General features: G+C 40.4%; 1 protein-coding gene across 3 annotated transcripts in view; it reads right to left on the reverse strand.

Annotated features, from left to right (window-relative positions):
• Window positions 1-21,997, reverse strand: part of EGFR (epidermal growth factor receptor) — a 159,053-nt gene that overhangs the window by 115,205 nt on the left and 21,851 nt on the right. Inside the window, exon 1 of one of the 3 annotated variants that reach the window (XM_088063017.1) lies at window positions 1,493-1,513. The exons of the other annotated variants lie outside the window; for them this stretch is intronic. The gene's annotated coding sequence lies outside the window, so the exon portion shown is untranslated. Of the gene's footprint in view, window positions 1-1,492; window positions 1,514-21,997 lie in introns of those variants that run through there. 3 annotated transcript variants of the gene reach the window in all.

Raw genomic sequence — 21,997 nt, forward strand, 5'->3', positions numbered from 1 at the left:
CCTCCTTCCCCTCCAGCCCTATCTCTCTTCCCAATACCTTCAAGAATAGTATATGCAGTAAGAAGTGAAAATGCAGCAGCTGCTCACTTGTTAAAATATTTATATTTTTCATTTCTGCTTTAGAGATTGAGCCAGTTATGCTCTCTGACCCAATATTAAAAAAAAAGATATAGAGCTGTATGTTTTATTTAATTTAAATAAACATGCAAAGAGTCCATGGCATTTGGGAGAGACAAACACAAGTGACAGGTTGGAAGATGGGACAAAAAGAATGTGCTGGCTATTTCTTTTTATGATATAATCCTGCTTTCCAATCCTTTCTTGGGAATGTTTATTTTTGTGTTAACACTACAAATTATTTTAGCACTGTAAATATTTCCATTAATTTCCTAGAACTAGTTTAATTTAAATTTCATTAGTATCCTAAATACAGAAAAAAGGGAAACTTCAAACAATCAACAATATGCAGAGGATTTTTTCTGGGATGCTGGAAAGACTCCTGTTTGGTACTGGGCTCACTCCCTCCAACAGCCCAGTAGTGGTTTCAGTAGCTTGCTCTTAAGCAGTTAAAGAAATTCCCCCCAAAACACTATAAAGCTGGAGTAAAATGTAACTAATGTGCATACGAAGAGGTGCATTTTCTGCAGCAGTAAGTACAGGAATCAAGATCTGCTTGGGTTTCAGCTGCATTAACATTACTTGAGAACAAAAAGTCAGTCCATATGGAAACAATCAGTTAAAAGAACACTGAAGGCTTGGTCTGAACTTTCCTTCAGTATAGCAGAAAAATATATTACTTTTCAACTGTACAAGTGACCTTAGCTCTTTTTTTGTCTTTTCCAGTAGAAAACTCCCACTGTTCATTAAAGCACCTCAAATACAAAAGAGGCCTTAAAAGGAGAAGTGGCTCTTGCCTACGAGCAAGATGGATATCTACCCTGCCCCTACCCCTACAGCCTTCTTGGCTTATGAACTGGGGGAAAGTAATTATTACTGCAGGTCTACTCTTTCTCCTCTTCATCTCTTTAATTTTCCTCTTCATTTATCTTTGCTTTTCACAGCATTAGGCTGAACTGAGGTTGGATAATACGTCATCAAGTGAGAGCCAATGTTAATACCTATCCATGGGTTTTAACTTCCTTTTGTATTTAGCAGTTCTCTAAAAAATAAAGGGAAACAGGCCTGGAGGTGGACAGTTACTGTTTCAGACTTTCACTGCTCTGTGGCAGAGACCCACAGACGTGCCCTTATTAAGCAAACAGCTCAGACAACCAAGCATTTCCTCCCCCTGCATGTCCTGGCCCCAGCTCTGCTAGCAGAGGCTGATGGAACCAAACACTGAAACTCCTGGCTTACATTTCCTTCCCATCCTGAGCACGCCACCTAGGTTTTAATTCCCAGCAGGTTCAGTGTCCATAGCTTATTTATTGAGCCAGAATTATAGGTATCATACAAGGGAAGCAGACTATCACATGAGCATAAGGAGCTTTACCTTGATAGTTTTGCTCATTTCTGATCATCCATCTTCAGGCAAGACTTGCTTTTTCTTCTTCTCCAATTCACAGATGAAGATCCCAAGCTGTATTCATCATTCCTACTGCAGAGACAGTTTTCTGCCCTTGTTCTGAAGTCCAGGTTATTGCAGACAAAGTGCAGGACAGAGCCATGAGGAGAGCTGACCTGAGATGACAGCTATATGACCATGGACACTGGTGCTGGAGGAAAACCACAGCTCCCACCAATGCAGCACAGGCAAATTTACAGCAGGGAGCGATGGCTGGAGGAAACCCCATCAGGGCAGGAGGCAAGGACACCAGCAGGAAGCAGAAGGGCAAACAGCTCCTCTTTCCCCCCCTTCTTGCTGGCACTGGTGGTGTTTATTTTACCAGATTCAGATACTTCACAAAAGGGTGTAACAACCTCTGAAACAAATTCTAACTCTGCTTATTTTCTTCATTTATTCTAACAGTGCCAGTGCTGAATTTATTTTCTGCAGAAAGACTCAAGACCGTCAAGAACTGGCTGGTTCTTACATCAAAGAACCAAAAATCACTTTGGTCCTTCACAGACAACTCAGATAACCTCTAAAGGCAGAGGCGAGCCCCACCCAGGTCTCGCTTTAACCTTCACTCAAGAACCGACTTGCCACAAAATTTCACTGGCTTGCAGCTCAGGAACCAGGCAGAATCTTCCAGCAGCTTCTTTTTCATTCCAGAGCCACAGCATACCTATCCTTGACACATTAAAAAAGAGATGCCAAAGCCTGATGTTTGACAAGGAAAAATGAGCTCTTGTTGATGCTGTCTCTTGAGACATTGCTCCTAGAGCCATGGTGGGGCATGCTGAACCCTTCCACCTCCTTTGGTTTGAACAGCAGGACTGGAAACTGTGGCTCATCGATCACCCATGGAAAGAGTCCCCAGGAGGATATGAGGGGTTCAGGTCAGCCTCAGGCACCTGATAGCATTTCTGTTGGGTTACCTGGGGCAGGTAGTGTGACATTTATTTTGATTCAGTGCCTTCACACCACCTTCATGACAGCTGCAGAACAGCCAGTACTCAGGCACCAAGCCAACTGGCACTGAATTACGTAATTCAGCTTTTTTTTTTTTTTTTAAATAAAAATCTTGCAACTGGATGGGCAAGGGACAATGAAGCAGGATTTACCTCTTTGTGAAGCCATTATAAGCCAAAAACAGTAAGCTGGGGAGAGGCGTCCACACGATATAGATCAAACTGCCCATCAGACTTGGCCACTGTTTAATACTGCACCTCACCCTTGTCCTTCCAGTCATGCCTCACAAAAGCCTCCCACAGGAAACAACTTCCAGTCTGCCAAAAGGCTTAAGAAGATCAGGAACTCCTCCCTGAAGAGAGCCTGAGGCTGAGGGCTTGTATGCAGCTAAGGAGGATGCCATGACAAAAGTCCTCCCTGTCATTGCCAGGACATGCCACCTTACCATACCTCTGCTGGAGCTGGGTGTGTATTATTCACAGGACAGTTTGCAGGTGCCATGACTCCTTCACCTTCCCTGTCCATTAGGGACATTTCAGTGTTTTCAGACCTCTGACTCCACTATTCCAATGTGGTTCCTGGTCTAAAGAGCTCTAAAAGAATTAATTAGCATGAAAAAATAACTTAGGAAGAGAAACTCTCCTGTAGGGACTTGAGAGCCTCCTACTTCAGCCGGTACAATAAGGTAATCCACACGTCCCTCTTCATTTTAACTCAAACAATTCTATTTAACTAATCAAAGCATTCTTAATAATCAGCTACTGCTGGGTTCCAAAGCTAAGGTATAACACAAACATCGAGCAGAGTTTTTTCCCTTTTTCTCAAACACTCTCAGGCATTTCTTTGGGGGATCTTTAAAAGAGCGTAATTAGACTCAAGGAAGTAGAAGTACACGTTTTTAAAAAGTAGATTGCTGCAGATACACAGAAGAACAGAGAAGAGATTGCAGACTTGGTTTGAGAGAAACTCCTCCAAGTCTCAAACCCAGTAGTCTTCAAACTCAAAGTGCAGACTCACTGCTGGAGAATGCATGAAGTGGACATGAACCAGAGTTAAGCTTTTCACCTCCTACTGTCACTTTAGGTAGCTGAATTTGTGATGAGCCTAAACTGAAGAGCTAGATCCAAGTTTTGGTCTAGGTCTGGCTTTATTGGAAAGTGAAAATGCACTTATATGCTCGTGCATGTAAATGTTCAGGGACACTCCTATTTTATGAAAGGATCTGGTGTCATTACACCAGATGTTTCTCCATTTACAAGAAAATGTAATAAAAATTCCACTTCTTTTTTCCTTGTATTTCTGAAATGTAGGCCTAAAGAGTTTCATCATTTTACCTTAGATCACCAAAGTTCCTTTGGTGACACTGTATTTAAGAAATATGGTGGCCTTCCTCACCTGCAAACCATCACTGCAAAGACATTTGAGATAATATAAAAACTACTTCTCTCATCTGGAATTTTAGGCTTTAAAAGTCAGAGATTATCTGAAAATATTTAAGCCCCAATTAAATTTAATAGTAAAATCTTCAAGCTATCAAGTGAGCTTTAGTATGAATTTCACATGTTTTCAGGCACTATGAGGTTCTCCTTGAGCAGAAAATGCTTAAAGAAATATGGAGTTAATCCTACACTGGTTGGTTAATCCCTGTTTTCCAACACAAGTATGTCTACAGGCAGATGTTGGCAGAAAGCAAGCAATAGACCAAAGGTTAAAACCATTACAGGGAGAGAGCACTGCTATAGAAAAACCCATCAAGACAGTAACTAGAGGAAAGAGTTTTCCAACTCATGATTTCTCCCTGCTCTTTGATATAGTTTATGCATCAGTTCTTTTTTTTAACCCCTATTTAATTCCTTTTCTGGCAATCCAGCTGACAGCGCTGATTATGAGGTTCAGGTCCCCATGGGTAGCAGTGTTGCAGTGACATCTGACGACCCAGCTTCAGCAACTGCTTAAGAATAGAAATCAATCTCAGGAGTTTTTGTATAATAGCCCTTCCTCCTCTTGCAGATTTCCTCCCTCATCTTTTACAAGGACTGTTCAAAATGCCTTGTCTAACCATCTGCAAGGGAAAGTGGCATGTGCTATGATGTAGGCAGCCTCACCTATAGTGACTCAAAAGTTAGGAACTTTAACAGAGAGGACATGACTGGGAGGAATAAAGCCCCAAACCCAAATAACTCCAAGCACACTTGACATCACAAGGGAGTAATTATGAAGGGAAAATAATCAGAAATGAGCAAAAGGCAATATAAGGGCAGTGGTTATTTCCTGTTCACTTACTTGTTAAGTCTTTTTTTTCTTAATGTGTAAATTAACCCCATCTGTTTTTTTCATTCAACCTCTGAAAAGAGAATATGGGTCCAGTTTAATAACAATGTTCCCACAAGACTTGGTTATCAATACATTGTTCCAAAACTGAGAGGAAGGAGGAACCACTTGAAAGACCATAGGAGTACCACATGACAAGCAATCACCATTTGCAGAAACCTGTAGGATAAGAGTGAACTGACAGCAGAATGGAGAAAATATCCAAATATAATCCAAGATTAAACACTGACGAAGGAGTGTACATTGTAAAAACCAGTTCTAGCATGGCCACAAGGAGCAAGAGGACTATCCCACTGCAAATCATGACATGAACTTTGTTGGTAACCATGGAGAATTAGCAACATTGTGAGAAAGTCACAAACAGAGGCCAATGTATTTTAGAAAAAGTCTCTCTAGATAATTCTTTTGATATCGCTTCAGATTAAACATTATGGAAAATGAAAAATGTAACAATCTGTCAGCAACTCTGCAACGTAATATTCTAAATGCTACCAGGTCTTCCCTAAAGACTGCTATTGAACCCACTGGAATCCTTGCCTGACTGAGGCAGCCATACTCCTCCTTCCAACAAAGTATTTCTTCACAGGCACCCCTTTTAAACTCAACTTTCACACCAGTCAGCTTTGGGTACAAGCTTTCAAAGTTAAAGACTGACAATATCATATCTTAACAGCTATGTGCATACTGACTGAAACCCTCTTTGTGGACAAAATAATCGTTCTGTGTTATCTGCATTTTAATACACATTTTGAAGGTTGTGGCCTTGCTTTAGATTCAAGTCTTATTTACAACTTACTTACAATAGACTCTTCCTTAAAATAAAAAAGTTATCATTCATATTTCTCCTACACACCTTTGGACTGGGGTAACCAGCCTTGCACATTACCTTGGCCCTCTAATTTGGGGTTACAATTATAAAGCACAAAGTGATTTACTGCCCTAGCATATTCTATGAAAGGTACCCAGCTCTTATAACGGGCTCAAAAAAAAGGGAGCTTTCATCACCAGGTTCATAATAGAAACATTTGAAGGAAAAGGTGGAATAAAACAGAACACATGCACAACACAGATGTTGTAGGCAAAAGTCTGCTTGTTTCTAAGGCACTGGTGAGATTGGCCAAGACCATCACATCTGTTCTGAAGCACAGTTCTCACAAACACAGCCACAAGCAAAGGCAAGGATCAAGCAGAAAGGAGGAAAGGTATAAGGCCTTCACCCCTTTATTTGTGCTGACCACTGTGGAATATACCCTCACACTTTACGAGAGGCTGAGGTGCAAACATGCACCCCTCTAGAGATCTGTGACCCTTCTTGACTGAGCGTGAGACATGGGGATATGCTCAAAACAACTCGGCACCAGCTCCTTGGGAAAGCTGCTCCTATCTTACTGCATCCATCTGCTTCGGGACACAAACACAAATCCCATTGCAGATTTTTTTTTTCTGAGAAAACAAGAGACCTCATAAAAAAATAGAACAGGAAAAAACCCCACAAATCAGATGCCTTTTCAGTAGATTCCAAAACCCCCCAGATATTAGAAAAACTTCAGTGAACATAGATGGAAACTATATTTTTGGAAACACAAAATTCAAGCATGTGTAAATTGAGAACAGCCAAGTGCTGTCCACCCTGCAGAAAAATGCCTCCAGAGCATTCCCTTTCAGCCCTGCAGCTAGAAATAAATCATTTTGCTATACAGGCAATCAAGTTTTAAGTAAAAATTTTTGCTTTCCAATTTTCATATCAAAGTAAATGGCGAGTTCTACAAAACGAAAACCATAATAGCTTGGTCCAGTGAGACTTGTATGTGACCACAAAATTTATAGAGATGAAATTATAATACTCTTGGGGTACTTTCTGGGAGCAATCGTTGGATGCAGCTAGTTATAAAATAAAGATAGAAAAATCAAGTCTGAGAAAGCTTTTGATATGTTGTATTTGCCAGGGAAATGCATGTAATAACGTGGTACACGGAAAGGGAAGAGCGGGAAAAATCCGCAGTTGCCAAGGAGGAAGCAGCATGAACAAATAACTCATTTTCCTCTAAACTTCACTTACGAAAGAAGGTGCTCTAGGAATCCTCAGAGGTGAAAGCCACTATGTAACAACTCAATAAAAGAATGGCTATGTTATATAGAGCAAATCTTTATTAAGACTAATTACAAAACACCGTGGAACAATAAACTTTCCTTTGTTGTGCTCAGTTGCCATTTTCTTTTGAAACCTCATGACCTTCTCACTGTGCCCTTGAGTTGTACCATTAGTTATACACAATATATTGTGAACTAAAATGAACAATGATCATCCATGCCCAAACTTTATACATAGATTTAAAAAAACATTGGCAAATGGGCTGTTAAAAGTGGATGCACCGTATTGATTCCCCCTTAAAGCAATTTACGGTTAGACAGCACTATTCACTCAGTAGCTTCAGAACAAAAATTGCTTGTATTTATCTTGTTGGCAAGGAGAAAACACATTGATGCATTAGAGCTGAGATCTGTATCTTGTTAAAACAGTGCTGAAAGACTGTCCATTGTATCTATCACAGACCTGCACATGTGCTAATGTGACAATACCTTAAAAGATTAAGATTATCAAAAGAAAGAATTCTTTTGCCATACAATTGCATTTCCAAGTGTTTCCCTATATTATTCACTCCTCAGTAAGCCTTCAAGGCAAGTAATTACAGAAAACACTTTCACTGCAAGATGTCTGGAAGTTTAATAGTGCATTTAATCAAGACAAAAATATCTTTATCTATGATACTTTAGCTGATGGTCCCAAGAGCAAAAAGCACATATAGAGGAAGACAACTACAGAGGCCAGGAGAGGAAGGAACAGGTATCTTAATGGACAAAACAGTGCATTAATCAAGAAAGGAAGTAAATGTGACTAGTTCCTTATAGTTCTGTGGTTCAGAATAAGTTCCCTAACATGATTTCTTCCCTCACAGGCTTCCTCTTAAGACATCTTTTTCCAGGTCATTGTTGGAATTAGTAGAAAAATGCAAGAGTATTGTATTTTGCTTTAGTCAGTGATAAAACCACACAGTCCACGCTCTACTGGTCAGTGTTTTATTACTGATACACAGAGGTTATCATCAGTACATCTGATCGAGTCACACCTAATGGTTTCAAAATCTGCCCACCCTCACCTGACATGATTTTGGGTACACTCCTTTCCACTCTTACAAACAGCCTTTCTTAAAACCCCTGAGATTTGCTCAGTTGGTTAGAGAATGGTGCTACTAATACCAAGGTCATGGATTTGATCCATGTATGGGCCATTCACTGAAGAGTTGAACTTGACGATCTTTATGGCTGCTTCCAACTCAGAATATCCTCTGATTCCATGAAAAATACACTTCCCAGAGAGTCAAATAGTGATCAAAATAAGTCATCATGGACAAAAGAGAGATGGAGGGAAAGGCTTACTTTTGCTGCTTTGGAGTAAGATCAAACACGATAATCACTATCCCTACTGACTGCAAACGTAGTTTAACTTGGCTAAGGACTGAATCACATGTTAAAAACAAGCAGCGTTAAAAACAAGCCACTGATGACATCTTAGTATCATGTAAGGTGAATTGAGACTATTCCTTCTCTATCACCAACTACTGCTCCTCTGCTCCATGCCCAAGCACCTATCATTGAGTGTTGGAACTCCATTTTTTCCACCACAACATGATGTCACAACACAATGACACGCTGATCTTGACCTGCATTCCTCTGCTGCTCTGGTTTGGAAACCTCTTATTTGTGAGTGAATGCCATCTTTCTTTCATACTGTTACCATCAGAAGAGTATTTCCAACTCAGGTAAACAATTTTCTCATTCTGATAAATTCTGAGGTGGATCCATGAAATGGATTTGCTGATACAACTGTGAATAACCAACCTCATGTTGGTCTGTAAGGAAGGAGAGCTTTGCAACTAGAGGGTACCAACACCTCACACATATTCCTGCAGCAATAAATTCATCCTTATTCACTTAACACTAATTATTTTGTTTGTGATGAACTTAGCAGATATCATCAGTGTTAGAAATGTCTAGAGCAAGTTCAAGAGTTGGTGTCCTTGTAATTAACTGATCAGCCACAGCATGAACTGAAAGCTCTTGATAACCACAGACCACTGTCCTTTTTAGACAGTTTATAGGAATGTATTCTAGAGAAACAAGGACTTATCTCCAAAGAGCCTAGGGACACAAGGGAAAGCATGGAAATCCTACAGCCCCAAAACTGGCAAAACCAGTGAAGCCTTCTCCAAGGGGTGTTTATCTGACATTTTGGAGGACACTACAAGTGACATCAGGTGGGCCTCCTGTGCCAAAGCAAAGGAATCACCTGTGACCTCTGAGAAGAGTAATTTTTGTCACACGGAGTTCATGTACATTCAGGAACACTTCCAGTGACCCGACATAACTGGCATGTACTGGAGACTGGAATCAGGACACAGAAGAATAACAAAAACCCTGCAGCTGTCTCGACGTCATGTGCTGGGATTGCACAAGTCATCGATAGAATTCTTCTACTACCATCCTACAAAAAAGCCTTTTCAGTCATTGATGTCTGAATGTGATTGCCTCCCACCACTTATCAAGGGGCATCATGCCTCCAGACACACCCCTGGAGCCTGAATGCTCCATGCACTCCTTGTTCTGGCTTTTGGGTGCCCATAAGTTCATATGTTAACAGGCAGAACACACCACTGCACTACACACCTTGTCCAGCAGATTTGACCACCATGCTCACCACAAAAAGCATCTCTTCAGTTACATATAAATGCTATGACTGAAATAAGCAATGTGTTTTTGTGGTTTGACTGCTTAAAGGAAAAAAAAGGAGGCTTTTGGAACAGACACAAAGCAGAAGCATACAAAAACTGCTTAACACTCATCTGAAAAACAAAACAGAGATTCAGGTTTCACTTTAGGCTTTTCACTGGCTTCTGGACCCATATTAGTTACATCTTTACCAAAAGCTCTAAGAAAAAAAAATTGCCACAGAGATAAAGAATATGTCACAGATGTTTGTTTTTCCTTTAAGTAAATAGTCATGAATATACTAGAGATGGCTGATTTACAAAGGCCTAATCCCAAAAGTCACACCCATGCACTGATTTGCTTTTATCAAATCAGTGTGAGATTAAGTTATTCAAAGCTTCTCCAGAAAAGCCCTAAGAAACAGCTGCATTTTTGCACTTTTAACTGCTTTTTAAAAATTTACAGGCAGGACAGTGTTAGTAAATAACCAGATAATATTTCCATGACAGGTTCCATTTCTGTCTTATTGAAAGGGAATTTAATTTTATGACTAAAGCTCAGTTTTCAGTGAATACAGCTTTAGCACAGATGCTTTGGTGCTGCTAAAATCCACAGTAACTGCACCCTGAGCAATTATCACCATTAACTGAATGGACCTGTGGGTTGCCAAATCTGTACAGGCAAAATGCAGGGTCTCCTCCAAATTCAGGTAAGTTCTTAGGTGCCAAACAGGCCATTCTCTCTGAATCAGCACTTTTGGTTCTTTGAGGCAGTTACTGAATTCTGCAAACTAGACAGTGGCAATTTGCTCAGCTCCTCTGGGCGACTAATGCTCATTCAAGAATGAGCAGAGACGTGAAGTGAACGAACAAGCAGCACAAGAGCCCTCCTGGAGATATTTTTTTTAGTGGGTGGAAGGTGGAGATTTTCATTCAAGAGGCTTTAAGCTAAAGAGACATCATGATCATCTTAGAAATGATTTCCTGGAGCTCCAACCAGTCAATGCTAAATGGTAAAGAGCACAGAAACAACAGCAGTTTTTTCTGCCCATCTGAATATGACTGCCAAGAGGAAAACTGAAACTGGCTTCTGGGATTATCAATAACTTGAAGGAGCTGCTTCACAAAACCATTTATGGCAGCTATGAGAAGCATCTAGGGGTCAGAAGACTGCACTAGCCAGCACCAACAAATAAGCAGGAATCACATTCAACCAGCTGAAGAACTGCACATTAATAGCCTCTAGTCCACTCAGCAGTGTCCTCATTTACTGTAAAACATCTTAAAATGGAAAAATTGTTTCAAAGGCTCCACAGGTCAACAGAACAAGAAAAGCACAATCCTATAAACCATACAGATATCAGAAATGGTGGAACAACTCCACAAGAGAATTCACGTTTGAACTCAGCTTCCTTTTTAAAATCCAAAATCTTGTTTAAAACATTAAGGATTGTTGTACTGGACAGTGGTCTGGGATGGACAACTAGCCCAAGTTCTTTTCTTGGAAACTGCTAGAGAGTGAAGGGAAATTCTCTGACATTTGACATCAAGTTCCACCATTCCTCAAAATCTTTGCTTTGATCATCCACTTCCTGCTGTCAAGTCACCCTGCTTTATACTAGTCTGATGTCCACTATGATGTCCTGTGTTTGAATAAACTACTATGCTAAAACAGGGTTGGCAATTACTCAGTGAGAAAAACAGGCCAGGACAGCTTTATTCAGTACTGGCTTCATGTCCAAGGATACATCTGTTTCTTCTCTCCTTCAAAGCCTATACCATTAATCCCTATTTTAACCTGTGCAGAATTCAAGTAAATCAAGCTCAGCATGTCTCAGGACTGTAAAAGCCTTCTGGCCATTTGAAGAGCAAGTCTCTCCCCCTTGTCCCTGCTCCAGTAGTATCAGCAGCAAAGGAAAGCATCCAGGACATAAGCAAGTACTAAAAAAGCCTTTCATGATATTTTTTATCACTCCATCAATCTGCCACTAAAATAAATTCTGAAACACAGGGATGCAGGGATGCAGTTCTATTTAAGGGTACTTGATAGATATGGAATCTACAGATTTCCCCTGCTTGCCCTCTGAAGCCATGTAAGCACTGTAGTAAGAGTTAAAGGGTTTTAAAAAATTCTAAGTAAAACTTGACACAGCTGTCAAATGGGACATAGGATGCAAAGTACTGTTGCAGTACGTGGTATTTACGTGGTATTTATGAAAAAGCAAACATAGGAGAGCTAAAGGCATTGCTGGATGCTTTGAAATGGGAATGCATGGGCCTATGTCTCAACCCCTTTGGCAGGAAGAAACTCATTAGTGACAGAGGGCCATGCCTCCAGTGGTTAAATGTCCTGCAAACATTTCGGCTCCAGCTCAGCTGCAGTGGGATTCCTTGCATGCTTAAAGCAAAGGCAGTGTGTAAATGTTTGAAGAATGCCCCTTTGCTAACTGTAAGAGCACCGGGTATTTGTTATTGCCTTGGACAACCTGGGAACTCTCAAAGAGATGCTACATTCCTATTCACAGAGGTATTCAGCAGAATTTGGATCCCACAGCATAGCAGACAGTTTCAAAGGAAGAAGATCAAGGGAACAGACCTATTAATGAAATGCTAGAATACACATATTTTGCTCTTCTACTTTGGATCCTGTCACCCGAGCCTCTTTCAGCCTCAAAAGCCTCCGACAATACATAGCTCTGTTCCAGAAACTCAAAACCCTGGAAATGTATACAGTTTCCAAATACCATCTTAAAAAAATATTCTGCAGTTTTTCTTCCTCTAGTCATAATGACAGAACAAAGAAGAAAAGAAATTTAAAAGAAATTGTTTGGATCTTTCTAAGTACATTCCCTTGTTTAGGATTAGAAGATAACAACTTTTGCTTTGCTACAGAGCAATTATAGAAATACTTCTATTTACCTAGAATCTTTTATCCTAAGAGATCCAAGGGGTATTTATGAAACACAGGCCAGAATTTTTAGCTCAGGAATGTGTGTAACTGCAAACAAACACTTTCTGGGCTTGCTCAATTCAAACATTTGCACGTAAGAGCATCCAGCTACGTGTTCCATTTCATCTCCTTTTAAACAAACAAACAAGGAAACATCCTATTTGCAAAACTGATTTGTAGAAATAAAATTCATGTGTATTTGGGAAAATCCTGAAAAAAATTACACGATGAAAAGAACTCACTCTGGTAAAATTACAAATTCAAGTGTTGTCCTGTTTCAGACTCCATAATAACTATATTTAATTATATCTGTGCATACAAATTTACCTTCACTTTCTCTGAAACAGTTTTTGCCACAGTACAAGAATATCTCCCAGGCAACTCACCTGGGGGAGTGGTGACAACTGCTGCTTAATCAGTACAGCAATTAACTTAAGTTCTGCTTAATGGCTGAGGCATGGATGGAGTGATGTTTAACTCCAGGGATGCAGCAAAGGCAAAAGTTTAAATCACAATCTTGTTTCAGAAGAAGAAAGCCTGGTCATGGTTAAATAAAATAGAAACGTTAAATAAAGGAAGTATCAGATACCAAAAAAAATTCAGTAAAGCTCATTTTCAGGACTTTTTTTTTTTTTTTTTTATTAAATAAGTGTGGTCCTCTGGGCCAAACACAGTAACACAACTCCCAAAATGTACTTCCTAAGGGAGGGCTGAGGGCGGGAGGGAGAAGAAATCTTCCTCCCACTGCAAAACTGTTTTACATCCAATGGCTGAAAGAGCTTTCTGCAGCCACACTGTTCCAGAGAGCTTGGGGCACAACCAGGAAAAACCTTCCAAATGCTTCCAGATGCACTGAGAATAACTAAAGCGAGTAACCCACCAAGCTTTCTACCCAATCCCTGAGCAACTGTGAGTCTCCCAGAGCGGCCAAGAACTGACTGTGGGCTGGGGAATGCAGTCCTCCAACCCTTCTGGGAAGCATTGGGACTTCTTATCCAAGCCGTGAGTCACAATATAACTTTTGCTGATGAGGTGGGGAAGGGCAATACTGCTCTAAAAACCTTATGGCCCACTCTTGTTAAAGGCTGCAAAAGAAAGGCAGAGAGCCAACCAGGCATTTAACATCCGGCAGTGGACACGGGTTTGATTGAAATCCTGTTTTGGGGCTTGATAGCTTTGCCAGGGACCCAAATCAGGCCTTTTGAGTGTGATGAGAATCCAAGATGTACTGCCTCATTCTTACATTTTCTTGAATAACACTTGAATAACTGCTGTCCTACAATTAGAGGTGAAATCAGACCCTGCTTCTTAATTTTTATTATTTTATTGTTATTATTTTAATGAAAAATACCTAGATAAAAGATGCTATTTATTCTAACAAAAGCTAGGGAGGTCTTAGTAGTCACAATATAGTATAGAAGTTGTACTCTCAAGTGAACTGTTTTTATCTATTCTGAGATATCTGGTGTTATCTGATCTTTTGAATATGAATCACCATAACAAAGTAATGCTAAACCTCTGCTATTCAGAGGAAAGGGCAGAAGATACAATTCAATTTTCTTTAAGCGGACATAATTCACTAATTTTTAGAAGCAGATGAATAGCTTTCCATGTTATGTCTGTGCCATATATAAAGTTTATTAAGCATCTTTCTTTTGTGTGATTTTTCAAGCTCTTCTCCTGAATGAAAAAAGTGAGGATCAAACAAATTTATATCCTCTGAAAACAAATGCATTCAAGTCCAAAACAGATGTTAAAGTGCCTGCTGCATGTAAAAGGCATGCAAGGCACAAGTATATGGGAGGGGGAGGTTGGTGCATTAGTAAGTAATGGACCTGTAGCATTCTTTTCTTTCCAGGCAAAAATACCTTGTGAAAACACTCTGTTGCTAAAAAAAAATAATCGGATTATGTCATATCAGCTGTCTTAGGGCCACGTTCAAAATAACAGAAGAAGCCTTCCAAATGCCACGGAATAAATCCAAGGGTATATGAGTTTTAATCAGTGGGGCTGCTTTAATGCAAAGACATACAGACATACAGATTGCTCTTCTACTACACCACCACCCACATATTGTGCGCTTCAGAACTATGTGCTCTCAATTAAACAGACAGCTTTCCGCTTTCCTAATCTGCTTTGACTTTTCAGAGTGGATCTGGCCACACATGAAGTCACTCTGACCCATCAGTTTACATTCAGCCCTTCGCTTACACCTCTTCCATCGAGGACAGCGCTTGCAGGATGCAACCACATGTAATATAAATACAGGGGTAGGAGAGCCCAGGGGCCCCTTCTGGAGAGAGACCCTTCTCCATGGAGGCTGTGGATGTTGCCCTTTACTCTGACCACTTTGTCCTGCCACCAGATCATCCAAAGGGAAAGCTGGGTCCCACCTCTGCCATGCCTACAGGCATTCCCAGGGCTGAAACCTTGCTGGTGAGAGCTGCTGCTGCAGAAAACCATCTCAGCCTGAAGCTCTTCAGAGAGGGCAGGGTGTAGTTACACCAATCAAGAAGTTCAAGGCAGAGGAGGGGGAACATGTTCCAGCTTTCAGTATAAACACAAGGAGCTCTCCCCAGCCAAGCTGAAGTTTTTTTGTCTCCTTTGTAAAGCTTGCAGAGGTGTTCCACATGGCGGAACAGAACAACAGGGTTGTTTAGCACCCCGGGCAAAGAGCAAGTGTTTATTAACTGAGAGAAAATATTCCTGCTCAGACATGGCCTAGCACGCACAGCTCTGATGAGAAGTCTCTCCAGCCATCTACATTAATGGGACTAAGCTCTTCCTTAAGACTAAAAGAAGCATCTGCCTCACATTTTCATCATAGCTTTTACTCTTTTTTTTTTTTTTAAATTATATACAAGTTTTTCCATTTCTGCTTTAATAAATCCATCATTTCTACCTGTAGTAATTTTCTGGGTACATCATGGATTCAAAATAAAAAGGGTCTGTTCAAAATTGTCCTTAAAATTTCATACATAAACATCCATCCCTTCTTCCATCTCTTAAGAGACTTGAAAATACACTAATTTATTTTAAATGCTTCAAGAAAACATGTATGTTAAACAAATCTGAGATGAGTTTAACATCCCAGAGCTTTAGCAATGCGCAGGTAAAGTAGAATGGATGTTAAGTGTCTGTGCAAAAGGAGCAGAGATTTCAGGAGCAGAATCTGTTGCAGAAACATTTAATCTTAAAACTGAGTACAGAAACTGTTAAAATATTCTTCTGAAGTGAACAGTCAAAGCTGCATTTTCCATTGGTATCAGGACCACAGCACACACACACACAGTTTCACAGTGAAAATAATCTAAATTTCTTTCCCAAGCAATATCCCTTATTTGTACTTCCTGTCTACAGATTGCAATGTCCCTCCCACATGGGTTGAGTGCAACCACTGAATTTGGATGAGTAATGACCAGCTGGGTTGAAATGTCTCCAGTAAAATGTTCCTCCACCACAAAGTATGAAACCTTTTTTGTTTTCTGGCTTTTAGTTCAGACTACAAAGCCTACAGATTTGAGAAACCACCCTACGTTTAAGCCAAAGGTTTGATCTACAGAAAGTTCATGCTTGCTTGGTAATGCAAACAGAGCACACTATCACCTGGAAGGGACTAAATCACAGAAACAGGGTGACATGAATGAACAACACACCCCCCAAAAAAAAACCCCAGCTGAAACACAAAACATGATAAATTACCTGTACAAAAGAGGAATCGGCATTCCTCTCACTAATACTCTAGGTCCTAATTATATATAATGATCTTGCCAGGTAGCAAGTTACCCACCAGCCCTGCCACCTCAGGACAAGAGGACAGATGCTCCTGCCACAACATGCAGGTTTTCCTGAAAAAAAGCAGGAAAAGCCAGTAACTACCTCAGGCAACTTAAATCTGTGTCCTTTGTTTTTCCTATTCTATAAAAATAGGTTACAGTTTACAAAAAAGATAGGAGTTTTCTTCACAAGCAGTCTTTGAGGGAGTCTGTGACCCCAGGGCAGACATTCTGAAAACCCTAAAGATAACTCCTAAATAGAAAAGCAGTGCTATTGTGAAACATATCTAACAGCACCCCTATTCTACACCAACTGACCATGGGACAGCATTTTAAAATCCAAACACCAAAGAGACCCTCCTCTCCAAAACACCTTGCTCTCCCAAGTAATAAGGGATGAGACAACACAAGCAGAACACGTATCTTTCCTCCCCTAGCCAGGGTCTAAGCAATGCATCTCTGAATGTCCTCCATGGAATGGATTCCAAGGACTGCAATGCTGGCCATGGGCATTTTACTGTATGCGGACAAGCACCAATCTAAAATGTGGGAAGGGACCCAGAAATCTCTCCCAAAAGACAAATGCATGGAATTCAACCATGTTACCTATAAGAATTTGGAGACTTCCCAATAACAGGTTAGGACAGCCTTGACATATCTGATGCTTCAGCAAGAGCCCTGTGGGAATGACTCACACCAGCCTGTGCAGCTGGCAAGCATTCAGCTTCCACACAGAAGATCAGGAGAGTCCCAAGAACTCAGTGGCACAGTGAGGAATGATTAACAGCTTCAAAATCAGAACAATTTTCCCTTTTACAAGAGTGGGAGAGGAGACCTATAATGGTCAAGCAGCCAAAATAAATTTGCAGCTGTCCTGTAGCTCTCCAGTTGTAACCTGCCTCTCTCCTGGAAGAAATGAAGCGCCTTAAATCCTATCCTCATGGGATGCACGGCATCCTACATGCTTTCCAACCTGCTAGCAAACACAGTTCCGTGCATCAGTGAGATTAGCAAACAACTTTTCTACCAAACGAAGGCTGCAAACATGAGTCATGAGATGACAGGATCAAGAAGTTCCTCCATGCTACTCACTCCCCAGAAATTTATATAAAAGCGGGTTCTCTACAACATCCTCTGCCCAATCTCAGTTCAGCTCTAAATGTAATACTACCTGTAAAATAATTTCTGGTATTAAATTGCTATGGGGAGGGAGGTTGTTTTGTATCACTGCATATTTATATCACTGCAAGTTTGAAAGCAGATTAATCAACCTTCTCAAATTTGCCTTGGGGAAACAATTGTTCTCTCTCATTTTTTATTGATGACTTTTTTTTTTTATTTTTTTTATTTTACATTTCATTACAGCCCAAGACCTAGATTTTTAACTCAGTCCCTAACCAAATCAACATACCTTCTCTTTAGGAAAGTGGAAAGTAAAGATGCCTTTCAGCTGAAAAAGCAGTAAGATCCACCTTCACATTAGTGACTCCTCCCTCAGCTCTCCACTCTCTGTTTGTACAGCAGGATCAAATCAGGCTAACAGGTTGCACCAGGGTCGCTACCAACCTTATCTTCAGTTAGTAATCCCTCATATCTTTAAGAGGCAGAAACAACTTTGGAGAGTGTAATTGTGAACAGCCCATGAGCTTAAGTGAGAGAGCTCTGGCATGGGCCTTTCAATTCATTGCACTTCTACCTGGGAGGTATAGAAAAACGTATCTTTTTTCTCAGCTCCATGGAGTTCTAAGTGAATTTCAACAGAGATGCAACTGCACAGGAAGCATCTGCTTTCCCCTCAGTGAGTGGTAGGGCTGCAAATCAACATTTTATATGCTGCTCCTACTTATTTAATCTAGCAGTTCACATTATGTTTTCAAGAAAAAACAGTACAACTGGATTAAAAAAAGAAAAAAAGTAGGCTATGAATTTTTTTCCCCCTCACACAAATATGTACAAAGTCCTTGGATGTTCCCATAATTTTCTGGCCTTGTCTTTAAAGACATTAATATGCTTAAATACCTGGGAATTAGGTTTCAATTACCAGGATCCCCCAGAGGTGTTTTTACTTTTTCTTCTTCATTATGCAAAGAACATGAAGAAAGATCAAGTTTTTTTATGAGCCCACCCACAAAGGCTTCAAATATGCTGACTCTTAAAACAAATTTGGAATGGAGAACCTAGTCTTGGTGAATGTATTTTAATGTTTTAAAAAAAAAATTAAGAAGAAAATCATGAAAGGCATCCTTTCATTCTGACAGAACAATCACAGGACAGGAATGAAAATAATGTGACTTCCCAGTTTCCCCAAAACATCATTCCATTTAATTTCATCACCTACAAGGGTGCAGAGCCAATTTAACTATTTCTGCTGCCCTCTTTCTCAAAAAGAAAAATGTGGAAAAGATTGGGCACCTTCACTTTCATCCTGTTCTCCAGGCAGAAACAACACTAGCCACCACTCACTACACCTCCCCAGTGTTGAAATGACTGAGCTAGTTACCAGAATAAAAATGCAAAAAAATCAACAGGTGTAGACCCATAAGAGGCAATTAATGCAATTATTAATAAATACAGCCATTTAGTGAAACCATCCACTTACTTTGTTTATCCTCTAGAAATTTTAGGCCTCCTTGGAAATTATCTTTCATCCTCTGGGAATGGAGTCTTATGGTTGGCTTCAAAGATGCTGGCACAAAGCATGCAGACCTTTTGTTTAATTGCCCTCTTTTGAAGCGGAATATTAAGTCAGGCTAGACTGAGTATGAAAGGGAGAAACCATACCGGAGTTGACAGGAATGAAAGACAGTAGTACAAACCCTATCTCCTACCCCTTCTCCTCAGCTCTAATGGTATTAAGGAAAGCATACTTTCCCATCCAGACTCTGAAAAATGCTCCAGCAAGAAAAGGAGGGAAAAAAAAAAAAAAAAGAATGCTTTGGATGGAAATAGCACTATACTTCCCTGAGTAAATTTTATATAATTTTACTTTTAGCATACAACAACATCCACAGACTGTGTATCTAAAGCTGTAAGTCTCAGAAGTACTGGTGCTGGAATAGCTCCACTTGTCAGGAAGTATCTAATACTAAATTAGACTAAGGCTGCCTGATAAAAACCCCATTGGTAATGTTTTTAAAGAATAAGGGTTTCTATGCAGCAGATGTGTGAAAATAAGAATAGACATATATTTCCATGGATACATGTAAGTAAATACATACAGAAATGCACAAGCAACCACACCTCTGTGGACACTAAGGGTTGGTTTGCCCCCAGGACTTAGGACTTTTCCAGCATGTTACAATTTAGTATTTGCATTTGTCAAAAAGAAACTGCCAAAGTGAATAGCTTGAACTGTTTTCGTTTGCTGATACAAGTTGTTATGCAAACAAAAGAGAACAACTACTCAGGACCTGTGGACACGCAGTGAACTGCTTTGCTCTTGACAAAGAAAACTTTACAGGGGAAGAAAAATGGTCTCTTCTCCTTCACCTGTAACAGAAAAATTTTCCACTCTTTTTACTGACATTCAGGGCATTGCTTCCTTAAAGCTTCCAGAGTTTAAATGAAATCATTGCACTGGTTTTATCCAGTTAAGTAAGCAATCATAGATGCTACAAGCAATAAACCTCTAGAGTGCAAGGAGGTGGGTTGCTCAGCCACCTCTGTCAACTGCTCTGAAATTCCTCTTTAAAACGTTGGTGCTGGATTTTTATTTAGTATTTGAAGTAATTATTTTCCTTTCTCTTGTAAAGTTTTAGCTTCAAGTAAGTTACAGCACACTGGGTTCTGATGAGGCGAGGGACAAAACCCTGTCCTTTGGCCCTGGGAAGTACATGTCATTCCCATGCAGGAGATAAATTGTGGTCCTAAAAGGGATGTGCATCCTGGATTTAGACAGTTGATAATGAGTCATTACAAATAATATACAGTGAAAAACAGAGGCCATGGGGATCCAAACCACTGCGTGCACGTAAGACAAATGCTTTCGTGGGCAAATACAGAAATGCACGCTCTTCCCTGCCACGGCAGACAAGGAATTCTCCAGGCAGGCGTAGATCTATACAGTACTGTAAATTACGGCCTGCTATAAATGAAAAATGCTGATTTGGGGATTGTTCACTTTGTTATAATTTTCCAAGAGTAATATCCTGCAGGGAACAGCCAAGTTAATACAATGTTTCCACTCAAAAATTGGCAGCATGAGCACAGCCGATGGGGTGTATTTAATGAGACTTTGCCTGCTGATAAAATGTTATTGCAGAACGTGCAGGCTAAGGAGAGCCTCATATTTTCCATCCCGGATGAAATGCTAGCCTAGCAAAACCCAGTAACTAGCAATAGTTCTCTGGACTTGTAATACAATATATAGTCTTACTCTGTTTTAGACATGTTCTTCAATTCATAAGATTTTTCAGCCATCAGAAGCGTACAGATGCCCTTTTGTCTGGCTTATTCTCAAAGGGAGAGGCTTGGGATCTGCCATGGATACAACTCATACCCGTTATTGTCACACTTGGCTCTGATGTGCTGCACAAAGGTTCATCTGCCCCATTTGAACCCGAGTGTAACTTATGGATCTAATCACCTCCAACATGAGTATTTGCTCATCTTTTCTGAACCTACTCAGTATTTTCTCCAAATTCCCTATTTTTGACACAGGGAGTGAATAATTTGCAGTGAAATACGAAACTACAGTAATGTACAAAACAAAATCTGGGATTGAGCAACTGAACTGAAAAAAATCCAAAGTGTCAAAAAGCCCCTGCTGCTCTGTTGTGAGCATGGCACGGAGATAACAGATGTGTGCAGCCCTGAAACCATCCTCTCTGCTCCTCTCCCTGCCCTATGCCTACAGCGCTCAGCACTCCTTTTGCATCCATCAGCTTGCATAAAGCTCACAAGCTGCTGAAGACTGAAACTTATGGAAACATAACACGGGGAAAACTCCATTTCACGCTACATCTCCATGATCAGCATCATGCACAGATTGAAGTTTCAACTTCTGCATCCGTCGCCAGATGACAGATCAGTGCCTGAACACTGAGGGCTTGGAAGAAGAAGCCAAGTACCACAAGAGGCCCTTGGGCTGGGCGCGGGAGGTTGCACAAACACACACCAACAAATGTTACAGGTCTTCCCCAGGGAACTTGGGGGAGCGCTGAACAAGATGCGAATCGCTTGGAGTAACAGTTTTGCCCTAATTTGTAGAATAATGTTTTGCAGCATGACTGTTTTACATCCAGTATTGTGGAGAGGAGGAAAGAAACCCCCAAACACTGCCTTGAGTTCACAGGCCAAGTGCTTGCTAGAGCTACTAACAAACAGTGCGTGTGTGTCAGCATGTGCGTGTAACTCCACAGCTCTTTTCTCCACCCCCATACACAGCACAGGGAATCTGCTAATGCTTAAATGGTGGGGAAGGTCAAAGATTTATTGTGGGAAAGCCAACAGTAATTTTGCTGCCTCTCTAGAATACTGCAAACAGCCAAATTGCACAGCTTTAGTAGAAAAATGAAAGTTGTGCTTTAATTTCAGACTTTAAAGAAACTGTAGGTTTGCTGGTCATAGAATCCACCACCCGAGGGTATAGCCCCACTGTATATTTCCATAAATTGAGGGCAGCAAGTTATTCCCTCATAAGCAGAGGGAATTCCTTCTA

Source organism: Pseudopodoces humilis, chromosome 1, assembly GCF_049639895.1.
Source record: "Pseudopodoces humilis isolate 2021_Gansu_Grassland_sample_001 chromosome 1, ASM4963989v1, whole genome shotgun sequence".
NCBI classification, from domain to species: domain Eukaryota; kingdom Metazoa; phylum Chordata; class Aves; order Passeriformes; family Paridae; genus Pseudopodoces; species Pseudopodoces humilis.